Below are 14125 nucleotides of genomic sequence, written 5' to 3' on the forward strand. Positions count from 1 at the left end.
TGTTAGTCTGGATCTGTAGAGCAACGAAGGGTCCTGTGGCACTTCAATCTCCCAGGACACACAGTAGCAGATTTAAAAGTAGCTATCCTGCAGCAAAGAAATTTCAAGAACAGACTCCAAAGAGAAATTGCTGAGCTACAATTCATCTGCAAATTCAATACCCTCAGCTCAGGATTAAACAAAGACTGTGAATGGCTGGCTAAATACAAAAGCAGCTTCCCCTCTCTTGGAGTTCACACCTCCAGATCTACTGATGACAATACAACTCAGCCTGCCTGACTGAGCTAACCTCGTTATCCCCAGCCTTGCTCTGGCCTATTTATACCTGGCCTTGCAGATTTCCAGGACCAGCATCTGAAGAAGTGAGTTAACTCACGAAAGCTCATGCTCTAAACTTTTCTGTTAGTCTATAAGGTGCCACAGGACCCTTCGTTGCCCTTTTTTTAAAATAAATCAGGACACCTTCCTGGCACTCTAAATGCAGGGCTGTCCCACTAGATACAGGACAGAGCGTCACCCAGCTTCTCATTCACTCATGTGGTGTCTGACAGCAGACCTCCAGCAGAAGCAGTGCTGTAGGAACTTCACTAAAGACCACTAGTGCCCCAGCTGATCTCTAGAGCTGAGTGGAGTAACTCTGCTAGACCAGTTTTCTGCTGGAAAATACAACTGCATCCAAGTCAAAATGTTTTGCAAGATAATTCTGCAATTTCATTTTGGAGAATGAAAGGGAAGGATGGTGTTGAAAGATTTCACTTAAATGTTTTCCTAACAAACTATTTTGACATTTTCAAAAAGGACTGATGTCTGCAGTTCAAAATGTGATTGATTTTCCATTCTATGAGGGTTTTATAATAGAATAGCAACTATTTCAAAAACAAAACAAAATGTAAACACAAAATGTTTTGATTGCACAAAAACATTTTTTTCACAGAGAATTTTGAGATTTGATGTTTTCTTCCTGCAAATTGGTATAAAGACAGATTTCAATATGTGGCAATTATCCACCAACCAGTATTTCTGTCCTCCACTTGTCTATAATAATTGCTCACTGAAGGGAAGATGCACATGTGTTTGGAGATTCTACTTTCAGTAATTTGCACTGCTGTGCCCGACAAGCCAGCTACAGTCCCTCATGGTGCTGGATCTTTGTATTTCCCATTTTACTGGTTCGGCATCCCTCCATTCTGAGCCCCCTCTCCACTCATCTGTTGGGCAACAGCCCATTTAGCTCTCTATATTTTAAAGGAATGGAGGACCGTAAAATCCCAAGGTTTGGTTCTCATTCACATCTAGACTCTTTGGCCGTTTCTATGCACACCACTGCTAATAAAAGGCCCAAAATATGCTCATGAGGTAAGGATGAAAATTCCCCATGCCTCATTAGCATAAGGTCACGTGATTTGGAGTCGGGAAGATGTTCTTCCAGACTCCAAAACACTGTTTAGAAGTGTGGCTTTTGTATGAAGTCACAGTTTTTTTGTATGTAACATTTAGGCTGTGTCTACACTAGCTCCCAACTTCGAAGGGAACATGGTAAGTAGGGTGTTGGGAGATTATTAATGAAGGCTGCAGTGCCTATGCAGCACTTCATGAAGCTCATTCTCCCCTGTGGCAACTTTGAAGAGGCAAACTTCAAAGCACAGGCTTGGGTATAGCCGTGGCTAACCCGCAGATACTTCAAAGCACCAGCAGGTTAGCCGCGGCTAGACGCAAGCCTGTGCTTCAAAGTTTGCAGCTTCCTAGTTTCCGTGGGGGAGAATTAGCTTCATGAAGTGCTGCATATGCATCACAGCACTTTGTTAATAATCTTCTGACACCCTACTTACCATGCTGCCTTCAAAGTTGGGAGCTGGTGTAGACACAGCCTTACAGTGGGATAATCAATAATTAACATGAGTCTAGAACAGGGGGCAGCAATCACTGGCATGCATGCCAAGAATGGTACATGAGCCAGTTTTCATCTGCACATGAGTCAGGAGCTCAATCCTGCCCCTCCTTCCCCCTTGCAGCCAGGAGCTTGCTCAAGGACACGCTGTCTGTGGATTAACAAAGGACTAGCTAGTGCTACCAACCCCCATGTAAACGTCAAAGCTCTGCACCCTCGTTTATTTATTAATGAAGCCTCTGTAAGTAGGGCTATTAGTGACTTTAAAAGCATCACTGGCACTCAGACCATACGTAGAGGTCAAAAGGTCAAATTTCAGCACTCTGCCTTGGAAAGGTTGCTGACCCCTGACCTAGAACAATTACAGATTGAACCTTTCTCGTCTGGCACTCTCTCGTATAGCAATATTTGTGGTTTCACGTGATTTTAGTTAGGCAGAAGTCCTAGCTCTGAGCGCTGTGTGCTGTTATTTAGCTCTAGTGTACCCCTAAATGTCACCTAAGATCACAGTAAGTAGTGGAAGTGTTGGTAATGCTGCTAGACAATATTGCCCTCCTGTGGTCTGGCAAATTCTGTGTTTTGGTACTGGTTAAGTCCTGAGGGTGCCGGCCTAGAGAGGTTCAACCTGTATGATAATTTTACTTTCTGTTGAAGTAGTGTTCAGAATCTCCTTCAGTATTGTGCTAGGCAATGTTGAAACACAGAAGACAAGAATCCCTGAAGAGTTTACAATCCAAGACGATGATTTTAACCATCCCATCAAGAAGCACAATGGAATAAGTTTGCCAACAGTTTTTCTTTTTTAAAAAAATATACAGCTGATCTAACACTACAGCTAATGCATCAGAAATTAATCTTCTGAGGATGTCAAACTCTGGTGAGAACAGCTATTGGTAGTATTAAAGCTAATAACAAGAGCTTCAGGTGAATGCTGAACCTGGAACATATGGTGTTCAATTCAGTTTCTACTACATATGGTGAGGGATGAAATAAAATCAATTCTTTCCAGGGAGGAAATCATAAACAGTGCTAAGTGTTGCTTTCTCACGTGATCTTTCAAACTTCTTTATAGGCAATTTGTCACTTTTGAGACCTGTGGTGGTCAAAAAGTAAATTCTTCAAAAGTGGAATGCTGTGGCAGTTCCTGCAATAATTGAGTAGGCTAGAGATGTAAGTGATTTGTTTGGCCTGGCAAAAATATCCTTTCAAGTTAAAAAGAAAATGTCAAACATGGTAGCTTTGACCCAAAACTCAGCTTTAATTTAAAAAAGAAAATAAAAGGTTTGCCAAAACCAAATATGAATTAAAACATTCTCTTGTGAATGTTCAACTTATGTTAAAAATGATAAAATATAATCTTGACTCCTTCATGCAGTATTGGAAGTCCAAGCACAAAGAACATGCATTATTGTAACAGAGAGAAAACCATGCTAGTCTATATACTATCAAAACAAAAAAAGCAGTCAAGTAGCACTTGAAAGACTAACAAAATGATTTATTAGGTGGTGCGCTTTTGTGGGACAGACCGACTTCTTCAGACCATAGCCATAACAGAACAGGCTCAATATTTAAGGCACAGAGAACAGAAAAGTAATCAAGGTTGACAAATCAGAAAAAAAATGATCAAGGTGAGCAAATCAGAGAGTAGAGGGGCAGAAGCCAGGGGGGCGGGGGGAGTCAAGAATTAGATTAAGCCATGCATATATGGCTTAATTTAATTATTGACTCCCCCCGCCATCCCTCTAGTCTCTGATTTGCTCACCTTGATCATTTTTTTCTGATTTGTCAACCTTGATTACTTTTTTGGTTCTCTGTGCCTTAAATATTGATTCTGTTCTGGTATGGCTATGGTCTGAAGAAGTCGGTCTGTCCCACAAAAGCTCACCACCTAATAAATTATTTTATTAGGCTTTAAAGGGCCACTTGACTGCTTTTTTGTTTTCATGCATTATTGTATATAAATTAAACTAGATTCCTTGTCTGAAGTGAGTGAAGAAGAAATAGTAAGAGGAGTATTTCCAGTCACTGATGTTAATAGCACTATTTATTGAAGGAAACCAGCAAATATCATTCCTCCACAGTTGCATATGGAGCACTCGAGAAATTGCACACACACACTTCTGGCAGAGCTAGGAAAAGAATGCTGTCTCTGGTGTAATGCTGTCTCTCAGCCACACGATTCTTCAGAGCCGGTGAGCCAGTTGTATACTATTGGTCATACACAAGTGCTAACCACAGGATTATTCTCCTTTTTAGAGCCATGAAGAGAATTCAGGAATCCTGATTTGCAACTTTCTTGTGCTGTGTTACCATCACTGGAGAGGAACTGAAAGGGTATTCAAAATCCTTTCCCTGATCTCCTTCATTGTTCATGAGGGCTGCGTCTACACGTGCACGCTACTTCGAAGTAGCGGCACCAACTTCGAAATAGTGCCCGTCGCGTCTACACGCGTCGGGCGCTATTTCGAAGTTAACTTCGACGTTAGGCGGCGAGACGTCGAAGGCGCTAACCTCATGAGGAGATAGGAATAGCGCCCTACTTCGACGTTCAACATCGAAGTAGGGACCGTGTAGACGATCCGCGTCCCGCAACGTCGAAATTGCTGGGTCCTCCATGGCGGCCATCAGCTGGGGGGTTGAGAGATGCTCTCTCTCCAGCCCCTGTGGGGCTCTATGGTCACCGTGGGTAGCAGCCCTTAGCCCAGGGCTTCTGGCTGCTTCTGCGGCAGCTGGGGATCTATGCTGCAGGCACAGGGTCTGCAATCAGTTGTCAGCTCTGTGTATCTTGTGTTGTTTAGTGCAACTGTGTCTGGGAGGGGCCCTTTAAGGGAGCGGCTGGCTGTTGAGTCCGCCCTGTGACCCTGTCTGCAGCTGTGCCTGGCATCCCTATTTCGATGTGTGCTACTTTGACGTGTAGACGTTCCCTCGCTGCGCCTATTTCGATGTTGGGCTGAGCAACGTCGAAGTTGAACATCGACGTTGCCGGCCCTGGAGGACGTGTAGACGTTATTCATCGAAATAGACTATTTCGATGTCGCAACATCGAAATAAGCTATTTCGATGTTGGCTGCACGTGTAGACGTAGCCGAGGAGAAGTAGCAAAAAAGCTGTTTATGCCAGTTACTTCCTTCATGTGTGGCATGCAAGTTGAGGTGACAGAACCAAGACCAGCTGCTCCCCAGCCATTTCAACCACCTCCATCCACACATGATTGCCAAGGGGAACACCATCTGGAGATCAAGCAATAGGCACTGTGTAGGCTGGTAAAGGTGTTAGGAAGGGGACTACTTTCACTTCAAGGAGACTCTCCTTGGCCAAGTACGACATAGGCACAACCTAGCTGTTTGTAAACATTTCTGATGGAGCTTTTGGAAACCAGAAAAATGATGACAGCTGTAAAATTTAGCAAAAAAGTGAGCTAAAAATGCACCCTAGTGCTTTTGGTCATCATTTTGTCTTCTTTTTCTGGCCAGCAGTAGAAAGATTAACATATATCATCTGCCTCATTGCTCAGGGACTATCAATGGCAAATAAGTCATTGTCTTACTTACTGAACGATCCAGGCAGCTGACCCTACAAATATTTATGCAGATGAGTAATTTTATACACGGGACCAGTGCCGGGGACCACTCACGTGAGTAAGTTCTTGCAGCACCGGGAACTTAGCACAAGGTTTTTAGGTGAATGAAAAATCAGATAGGCCCCAGTGGGATTTTCAGAAATGGCTAGATACCTACATCATATTGAAATCAGTGAGATGCAGATGCTTTTGAAAATTCCAATAGGGTTTAGACACCTATATACTGTTAAAGATCTGGGCCTTAGTTTGTAAAGTCAGTAAAGTTCTATGAGATCCTTCTGGACAGAATCCTGGTACATCAGTAAATATAGATAAATAGCATTGTCAGCTTTGAGCTTGCCTTCTTCTTTTCTCCATATGTTGTTTATTCTTTTTCACATTTTCACAATCCTTCAAAACGTTTCTGTCAAACCAGAGGGAAATATGTTCCCTGCAGCAAACTGTAGCTCTGTACTGGTACCATAAATATAGACTTTTTCTAGTGTCCTTTACATAATAGTGTTTTATAATGAGCAGTGTTGCAGTAGAAAAATCCGTCATCTATTAGTATCGTATATGAATATAGGATTTAGGCATATGAGCAAGAGAGCTAAATCATGAGAAAACCACCAAGGGGCACCAAGAGTAGAGTGACCATCTGTTGCACAGAACAGCCTCCCATGTATCTGTCACCCACCCTCTGCAGGGCAGCTGCCTCCACACCCAGCTCTCCCGAGGTGTAGCAGCACCATTGCTGGCACCCAAAGGCATGGGGCAGCCATGAAGCTTTGCTATGGGGAGATAGCCTCATTTCCAATGCTCTGAGACATGGATGGGGCAGCCACCTTTCCCCTACAGGGCAGCCACTGCTGGAGCCATGAAGCATCCCTGCAGCATTCCTGGAGCTCAGCAGCATAGGGCAGCCAGCAAACCCGTCTCCCTTCCACAGGGCAACCATTCCTGCAACCAGAGAGCTCCCCTAGGGAGAGCAGCCCTGTTCCAGTGCCCTGTGGCATAGGGCAGCCAGGGAGCTGCACTTGCTTGACACCACAGCCAGGGAGCCACCCCCACTCCCCAGAAAGTCTCGTATTTGGCAGGGGGAAATATGGTCACCCTACCCAAGAGTGGCCCTGCCCCTTCTCCCCCATGCTGCTGTGAGCTTGCTCAAAGCCATGCCACCTGTGGATTAACGAAAGACCAGCTAATGCTGTCAACCACCACCTAACCAGTAAAGCTCTGCATCTTAATTGGTTTATTAATGACACTGTTGTTTGCAGGACCATTAGTGACTTTAAAACGTATCACCAGTGCTTGGACTCTATATGGAGGTCAAAAGGTCAAATTTTGGCACTCCATCTCAGAAAGGTTGCTGATCCCTCTTATATCGGGTCTAAGACAAACTCACTGTGCATGGTTCCTGACTATAACTGCAGTAGTTTTTGTAATAATTTCCTAGTCACTATGTTAAGGAGTATAATTTTGAAGCATTGTGTAGAGGGACATCATTCATCAGAATAATTAAGAGAGACAAGGGGGTGAGGTAATATCTTTTACTGGACCAATATCTGTTCGTGAAAGAGACAGGCTTCTGAGCTTTGCAAAGCTGACCCAAAGAAGAGCTCTATGAAGCTTAGAAGTTGTCTCTCTCACCAACACAAATTGGTCCAATAAAAGATATTATCTCACCTGTCTTGTCTCTTTCACATCCAGAAACCAATGCAAGTAAAATAACACTGCAGTTGGAATGATTACTTTTTATTGTCATTAATTTAAACATAATGAAATTAGTGTGTGTGTATACATGCACGCACACACACACACATACATAACAGCCATATCTACACTACAGTGAACTTTCGACAGATGATCTTCTGGATGATTTCTTCTGGAAGATCTTCTTTCGAAAGAGTGCATCCACACACAAAAAAGCAGATTAAAAGATCAATCTGCTCTTTTGATAGAGAGCATCCATGCAGTCCCCACTCCTTCAAAAGAATGGGCCAGCAATCAAAAAATCTGGTGCTCTGAGGACAGCTGTTTTGAAAAAAGGGCCTGTGGAGCCTCTACACATGCATTTTTGCAAGAGATGCTTTTAAAAGGAGGTGCTCTTCCTGATCTGGGAGCTGAAGAGGGCACCCAGAAGAAGAGCCTCATTCTTTTGATTTCAGATTGAAAGAGCACAGTTTGTGTGTGGATACTCTGCATGTTCTTTAGAAAAAGGGCCTGATTTTCCCAAAGATCTTGCTAGTGTAGATGCAGCTAATGTGTGTATGCATATACTATATTTAGCACAATATAAAAATATATAAGTAAGCTAGTTGCAAAATTCCTATACCTTTGATTTTGTTCTCTTAGAACAGCCAGTAATGATTAAAAGGAATTTTTTACATCTGTGACTGATGATAATAATGATAAATAACTATATCGAGTTAAGTTGCATATGACTAGAATACATTATTGATGCAGAAAATTTAAAATTATTATTCCATTTGTCTTATTAAAAGTATGCTATATTTAAAATATAGTGGTGTCTACTTATGTTGAACTTTTATATCATGAATGACGGGTTTTTAGATGAGTTTCAAACTGAAAAATCTAGATCCAAACATTCCCAAACTGCACAAACAATTAACTTTTCTTCCAAACTTTGCTTCTGATCCCTAGCTTTCTGAATTCACTTAACATCCAAATATGACTATGAATACTGGTGTTTAGGTCTATCTCTGCTGTATTTATAACTAGAATTTATTGAATTGGTAGTAGCATGTTGCAGCATGCAAATTGTAGTTCAGATAATGGAGCCTATTAAAGGCTAAGGTGGTTAGCACTGGAATCTTGAATTTGATTCATTATGCTGTATGAAGCCACTGTAGATACTAAAGCACTAGTATGACATGCTCATGTCATCCTTTATTGCTTAGCAGGTGGACTGCCAGATTTTGATCCAGATGATGGAGATCTCAAGCTGTCATTATTCCTTTGCACAGTTGTCTCTAGAAGATACTACTGTTAAGCCTGTTGGCCAGTCATAAATTGAAATAAATATCTGGGAGTCCAGTATAGCAATGGAAGACTACAAAGCTGGGAATTCTCTTGATATTAGAGTACAAAGTCACTAGGATGGTGATATTGTATATTTTGTTAGTCCTTTGCAATATTCTCATCTTCCTACTAGCATAATTTTTGACTTGCCTCAGTTTCTCTACAAGTAGTTGCTTTTTCTGCAGACCTTTGAATAGCTGAAAGGTAAATTCATTGGCATTTCTCATGAAGGATATGTGGCACTGTTTACATGCAAAGAATTGGCATTTGAGGCTATGATATCTCATGTCTTTAATGGTTTTGCATATGTGCTGAATAGGATGAGAGAGTTGAGAGTTAGGCTTGGTCTACACTAGGGAGTTAAGTCAATTGCAGATGCAGAATTCTAGCTACATCAATTACATAGCTAGAACTGACTTATCTGCAATCGACTTACCTGGCCATCCATAGAGAGTGAGGTTGATAGGAGAGTTTTTCCTGTCAACCTCCCTTACTCCTCTCGATATCATGGAGTACAGAAGTTGACTACTGATCCCAGATATTTCAATGTTCCTGTCTCCAACAGACATGCGAAATTGAACTCTGAATAAGTTAGGCTCGATCTTTCCAGTACTGTAGACACACCTTCAGAAGTTAGAGTTGGCTGAAAATATAAGGCAACAAACCCACACAAATTTTGTCTAGCTTTCAAAGTAAACTGATTTGACATTTTACCAGAATTTTAACCTAATCTTTGCTTGTTTATTGATTAGAATCAAGTTTTTTAAATATACAGAATTTCCATTTGGAAGAGTCCCACTATGTGACTAATTTGCGAAAGAAAATATGACATGAACACTTAAAAAAACTGAAAAATGATAGGTTAAAATAAATGACCATAGACTTTGACTCTATGGGTGCCCAAGGGCTTGAACCCACATGAGAAAAGAAGAGGGGGTGCTCCATACCCATTAGTAGTCCCACAGATCAGCACTGCTCCCTTCCCTCCCAGCTCTTCTGATCAGCTCCTCCTTCCCAGGGGCTCCCACCCATCACAATCAGCTATTCAGCAACAGAGAGTAAGCAGTGCTAGTCTATACACTGTCAAAACAAAAAGCAGTCAAGTAGCACTTTAATGACTAGCAAAATAGTTAATTAGGTGAGCTTTCGTGGGACAGACCCACTTCTTCAAGAAGTGAAGAAGTGGGTCTGTCCCACGAAAGCTCACCTAATAAACTATTTTGCTAGTCATTAAAGTGCTACTTGACTGCTCTTTGTTTTGATAGCTATTCAGCAGTGTGCCATAGATGCTGGTGGGGAGGGAGAGGAGTGGGGCCAGGAAGAGGAAGAGTGGGGATCATATTGAGAGAAGGGTGGAGTGGGTGTGGGGCATAGGGTGCACGAAGGATCAAGCTCCCTCCAGAACTCAGGAAGTCAGCACCTCTGACAACAAAATATAATGATATCTCTTTTTGAAATTCATAAATAAAAAACAAACAAAATTCAAGAAAATTAAATATTTCATGGAAAAATTGACATTAAAAGGGTCAAATTGTATTTGAAAAATATATTTCAACAAACATTTCACTCAGAAGCAGTATTTTGTGATGTATAATCAGTGGCTTTTTCTGAACTCAGCTGGTGCTTTCAGGCCATTTTCCAGCTGAGGATGCAAACCAGCAAGGGGAACTTATCACCTCAAAATATCACTGAGATTAACAAGATTCTAAAAAGTATTAGATATTGATATGGATATCAAGAATATGCAGAGGTATAGCAGTAAATATTAAGAAATAAGAACAAACAGTTTTGGAAGGGACATTAACCTTCCTTTGTTGGCACACACCAACCCTTCCTCTAACCCCCAAATGTCAGAAATTTCCACTGCAGGCTGGTTACCCCAGAAGCATAACTACCATCTCTTACTGTAGGGTTTTCCCATATTTTCTTCTGAAGAAGCTGGTATTGGCCACTATTGGAGACAGGGCACTAAACTAGCTAGACCTCAGGTCTAATTCAGTATGGCCACTCCTATATATACTCCATGTTCCACAGTTAAACCCTCCGTAATTATCATTCACATCTTTGCTGACTGACACATCAGAGAGATTAAGAAACTAATAGTTAATGGAAACTGGACTACAATCTCAACAACACAGATGATCTTTACATCTTGTTCGTTCAGTCTCAGAGGGGTAGTGGTGTTAGTCTGTAACTTCAAGAACAACATGCAGTCCTGTGGCACCATTAAGTCATGAGCTTTTGAGGGTAAAACTCATGTGCCACAGGACCACTTGTTGTTCATGTTCCTCCAGTGTTTTTAGCTAAACAGAGAATAATGGAACTCTTTCATGAAAGTCACATCTTATGTTGCCAGTTCAAGATATCTTGGTATTTAAAATAAGCTGCAGAATAGCTTATGGATTTCTGGAGCATACACCTAAAATTAACCCAAATTGAGCCTGGCTTCTCTCATGTCAATGTCACTTTCCTATCAGTTGAAATATCCACTTATCACAATTTCTCGTCCATCAGTATTTGTCTTGAGCCTGCAAGCTTCTACAAGGTGAAAACTTAAATTTCCCATGTTCAAAGTACTGTGCAGCTCTATGGTGCCATACAAATATATAGTAGTAAAAACAATGACGCCAAAGAAGATACCCAAATAAAAGGCAAAGGTATCAGGCTTGTAAATGCTGAATTGAGGACTAAGATATGACACTTAAGCTACATCTACACATGAAGCCTACATCGAAGTAGCTTATTTCAATGTAGCGACATCGAAATAGGCTATTTCGATGAATAACGTCTACACGTCCTCCAGGGCTGGCAACATTGACATTCAACATCGACGTTGCGCAGCACCACATCGAAATAGGCGCTGCGAGGGAACGTCTACACGCCAAAGTAGCACACATCGAAATAAGGGTGCCAGGCACAGCTGCAGACAGGGTCACAGGGCGGACTCAACAGCAAGCCGCTCCCTTAAAGGGCCCCTCCCAGACACACTTGCACTAAACAACACAAGATCCACAGAGCCGACAACTGGTTGCAGACCCTGTGCATGCAGCATGGATCCCCAGCTGCAGCAGCAGCAGCCAGAAGCCCTGGGCTAAGGGCTGCTGCACACGGTGACCATAGAGCCCTGCAGGGGCTGGAGAGAGAGCGTCTCTCAACCCCTCAGCTGATGGCCACCATGGCGGACCCCGCTATTTCGATGTTGCGGGACGCGGATCGTCTACACGTGCCCTACTTCAACGTTCAACTTCGAAGTAGGGCACTATTCCCATCCCCTCATGGGGTTAGCAGCTTCGACGTCTCACCGCCTAACATCGATGTTAACATCGAAATAGCGCCCAACACGTGTAGTCGTGACGGGCGCTATTTTGAAGTTAGTGCCGCTACTTCGAAGTAGCGTGCACATGTTGACACGGCTTTAGTAGCTCAAGCAATAGAAAGCAATGAAGCCTTCCAAACAATAAAATGGAGACTATTATTGAGGCTGTCAACAAAAGGAAAAGAAATAGAAACTAGATGTTCGTGTATTTAGCACCTTGCTGTTCACTTAAGAAAAAAAGACAGGCATAGAATTCAATTATAAGGAAAGTACTGAAACACGGAGGCAGCTTAAAATCCAGCCCTGTGGAAAACTGTGAAGAAACAATGAAGCAGAACAGCAAATGTACAAATTTGAAAATGAAATGACTAAAACTAATTATTTGGAGATTTTATATATATATATATAATATCAAGTAGTAATTGTAAAAATGATAAATGACATAGTTGGGAAAAACTAACACAAATAAAGCTCAGAAACTGTGCTGGTACAGAAAATGGAACACCCTCATAGGCTCAAAAAAAGAGGATTTAACATCTCAGGTTAAATACTTGACAGCTATCTCTAGGGAGCAAAAACGGTGATTAATTAAGACGTACGAAATGAATGTTTGATGTTCTACTGTGGACAGTTAATGTCATAGCCATAGAAGTAGAAAAATGGAAAGAACATTTGACACATATAGCAAAATGATCGACTGCAAAGTGCAGAGCCTAAAAATGTCCATCTTGTGTATTCTCTGCTTCCAGTCTGCATGTGTTTTAAGTTTTGCTGTCTTGTAAAATCTGAACTGGTGGGGACCACAACCTGAAATAAATCCTTCCCAAATCCCTTGTCTTCTGGCTTTCAGCCAATTCTTCCATGGCACTGAGCTCCCCACAGACAAGGTCACACCAGCTCAAAACAGTGTCAGCCCTTGCCAGAACAAAAGATGGAAAACCTAAAATCTTGTGCCTACTGTTATAATGATCAATACAACCCACAACATGCATGGGTCCTACACAATACCACTCATAAGATGTGGTGTTCCTCATACAGTGCATCAAATGCCCCAACAATAACTATTGGCAAAAAGAGGGCCCAAAACATAAGCCCACATATCACAGACCTGGCTTGAGAGCTGAGGCCTAGGGAGCAGTGGTCAAGACTTTGCTAATGTAACACAAAGTTAAGCTGTGAGCAACAGGTAGGCCTGGCTCATTGAATTTGGCATGAACAGGGCTGATGCTGCATAAATACCTCATATATAATAGGTAGTGAGCATAGGCTGCACATAAGTTCTAGAGAGCTAGTAACAGAACACTTCATTAAGAAATATATTGGTACCAACACACACCCTACAGAAAATGGAAACATACTGAATCACGTTCAGGATAGGGTCTAAAATGACAGTGTAATGGATAGAAATGTTCTGATTGAACTACCTTGTATAAGGTAATGGTGGTAGCAAGGTACCTCAGAGGTTGGCACCCTGATAAGGCAGGAGTGATGATTAGTTTATTTGTATCTGTGTATGAAAATATATCTTAGAGGGGTTTTCCTTGGCCAGCCTACGGGGCAATGAAGAATCTTGTCACTGACTGAGCTGAGTCCATTGTCACAGGCAGGTCCAGTCATCTGATCCAGGGAGCTATTACTGTGCTTCATTTAGAATAAACCACATTTGGCACCTTCACACATGATTCTGTGATCCTGGGGGGACTCTCTCCAAGTCTGCTGTGCCAGCTATCTGTGCACAGCCAGTGCAACATTCAAGGGGAACACATGCACAAAGCTGAATGATCATCATCATTGGACACAGCATGATATCTGTCAGGACACTTTACTGGTGACTTCTGACCACAATCTCAAATGAACTCACACAGAACCATGATAAAAGACAAAAACACAGTATCACCTCATGGGTTATATAATTTTCCCAAAGAGATTACTACATATCTGTCTTCTCAGTCCTCCTCCTCAATGGAAATGTGCACATAACCTTCAAAAGATGAATGGCGATCTTAAATCCATCACTTTCCTGGACACTAAAACCGTAGACCTAACAAGGACCTCAGTTTTATGGGTCATTATAGCAATTTGTAACACAGCCTGCTGTCTGCTAGCTCTTATTTGTCCCCTTCCTTTTAAATGGTGTGCACCAACACATGTCAACACCTTATGCTTAATAACGTCTCCCACCTTTATGTAGCTTAGACCTCTGGTTACATTGCCAATCTAACGGATTTCTCTGAAGGTCGAAAACCAGTCTCTCCCATCCATAGACACTGGCTGAATACAAGATGTTGCTTCACCTACCTTGTCTCTCTATAAAAATGAG

Source organism: Carettochelys insculpta, chromosome 3, assembly GCF_033958435.1.
Source record: "Carettochelys insculpta isolate YL-2023 chromosome 3, ASM3395843v1, whole genome shotgun sequence".
In the NCBI taxonomy this organism is placed as follows: Eukaryota; Metazoa; Chordata; order Testudines; family Carettochelyidae; genus Carettochelys; species Carettochelys insculpta.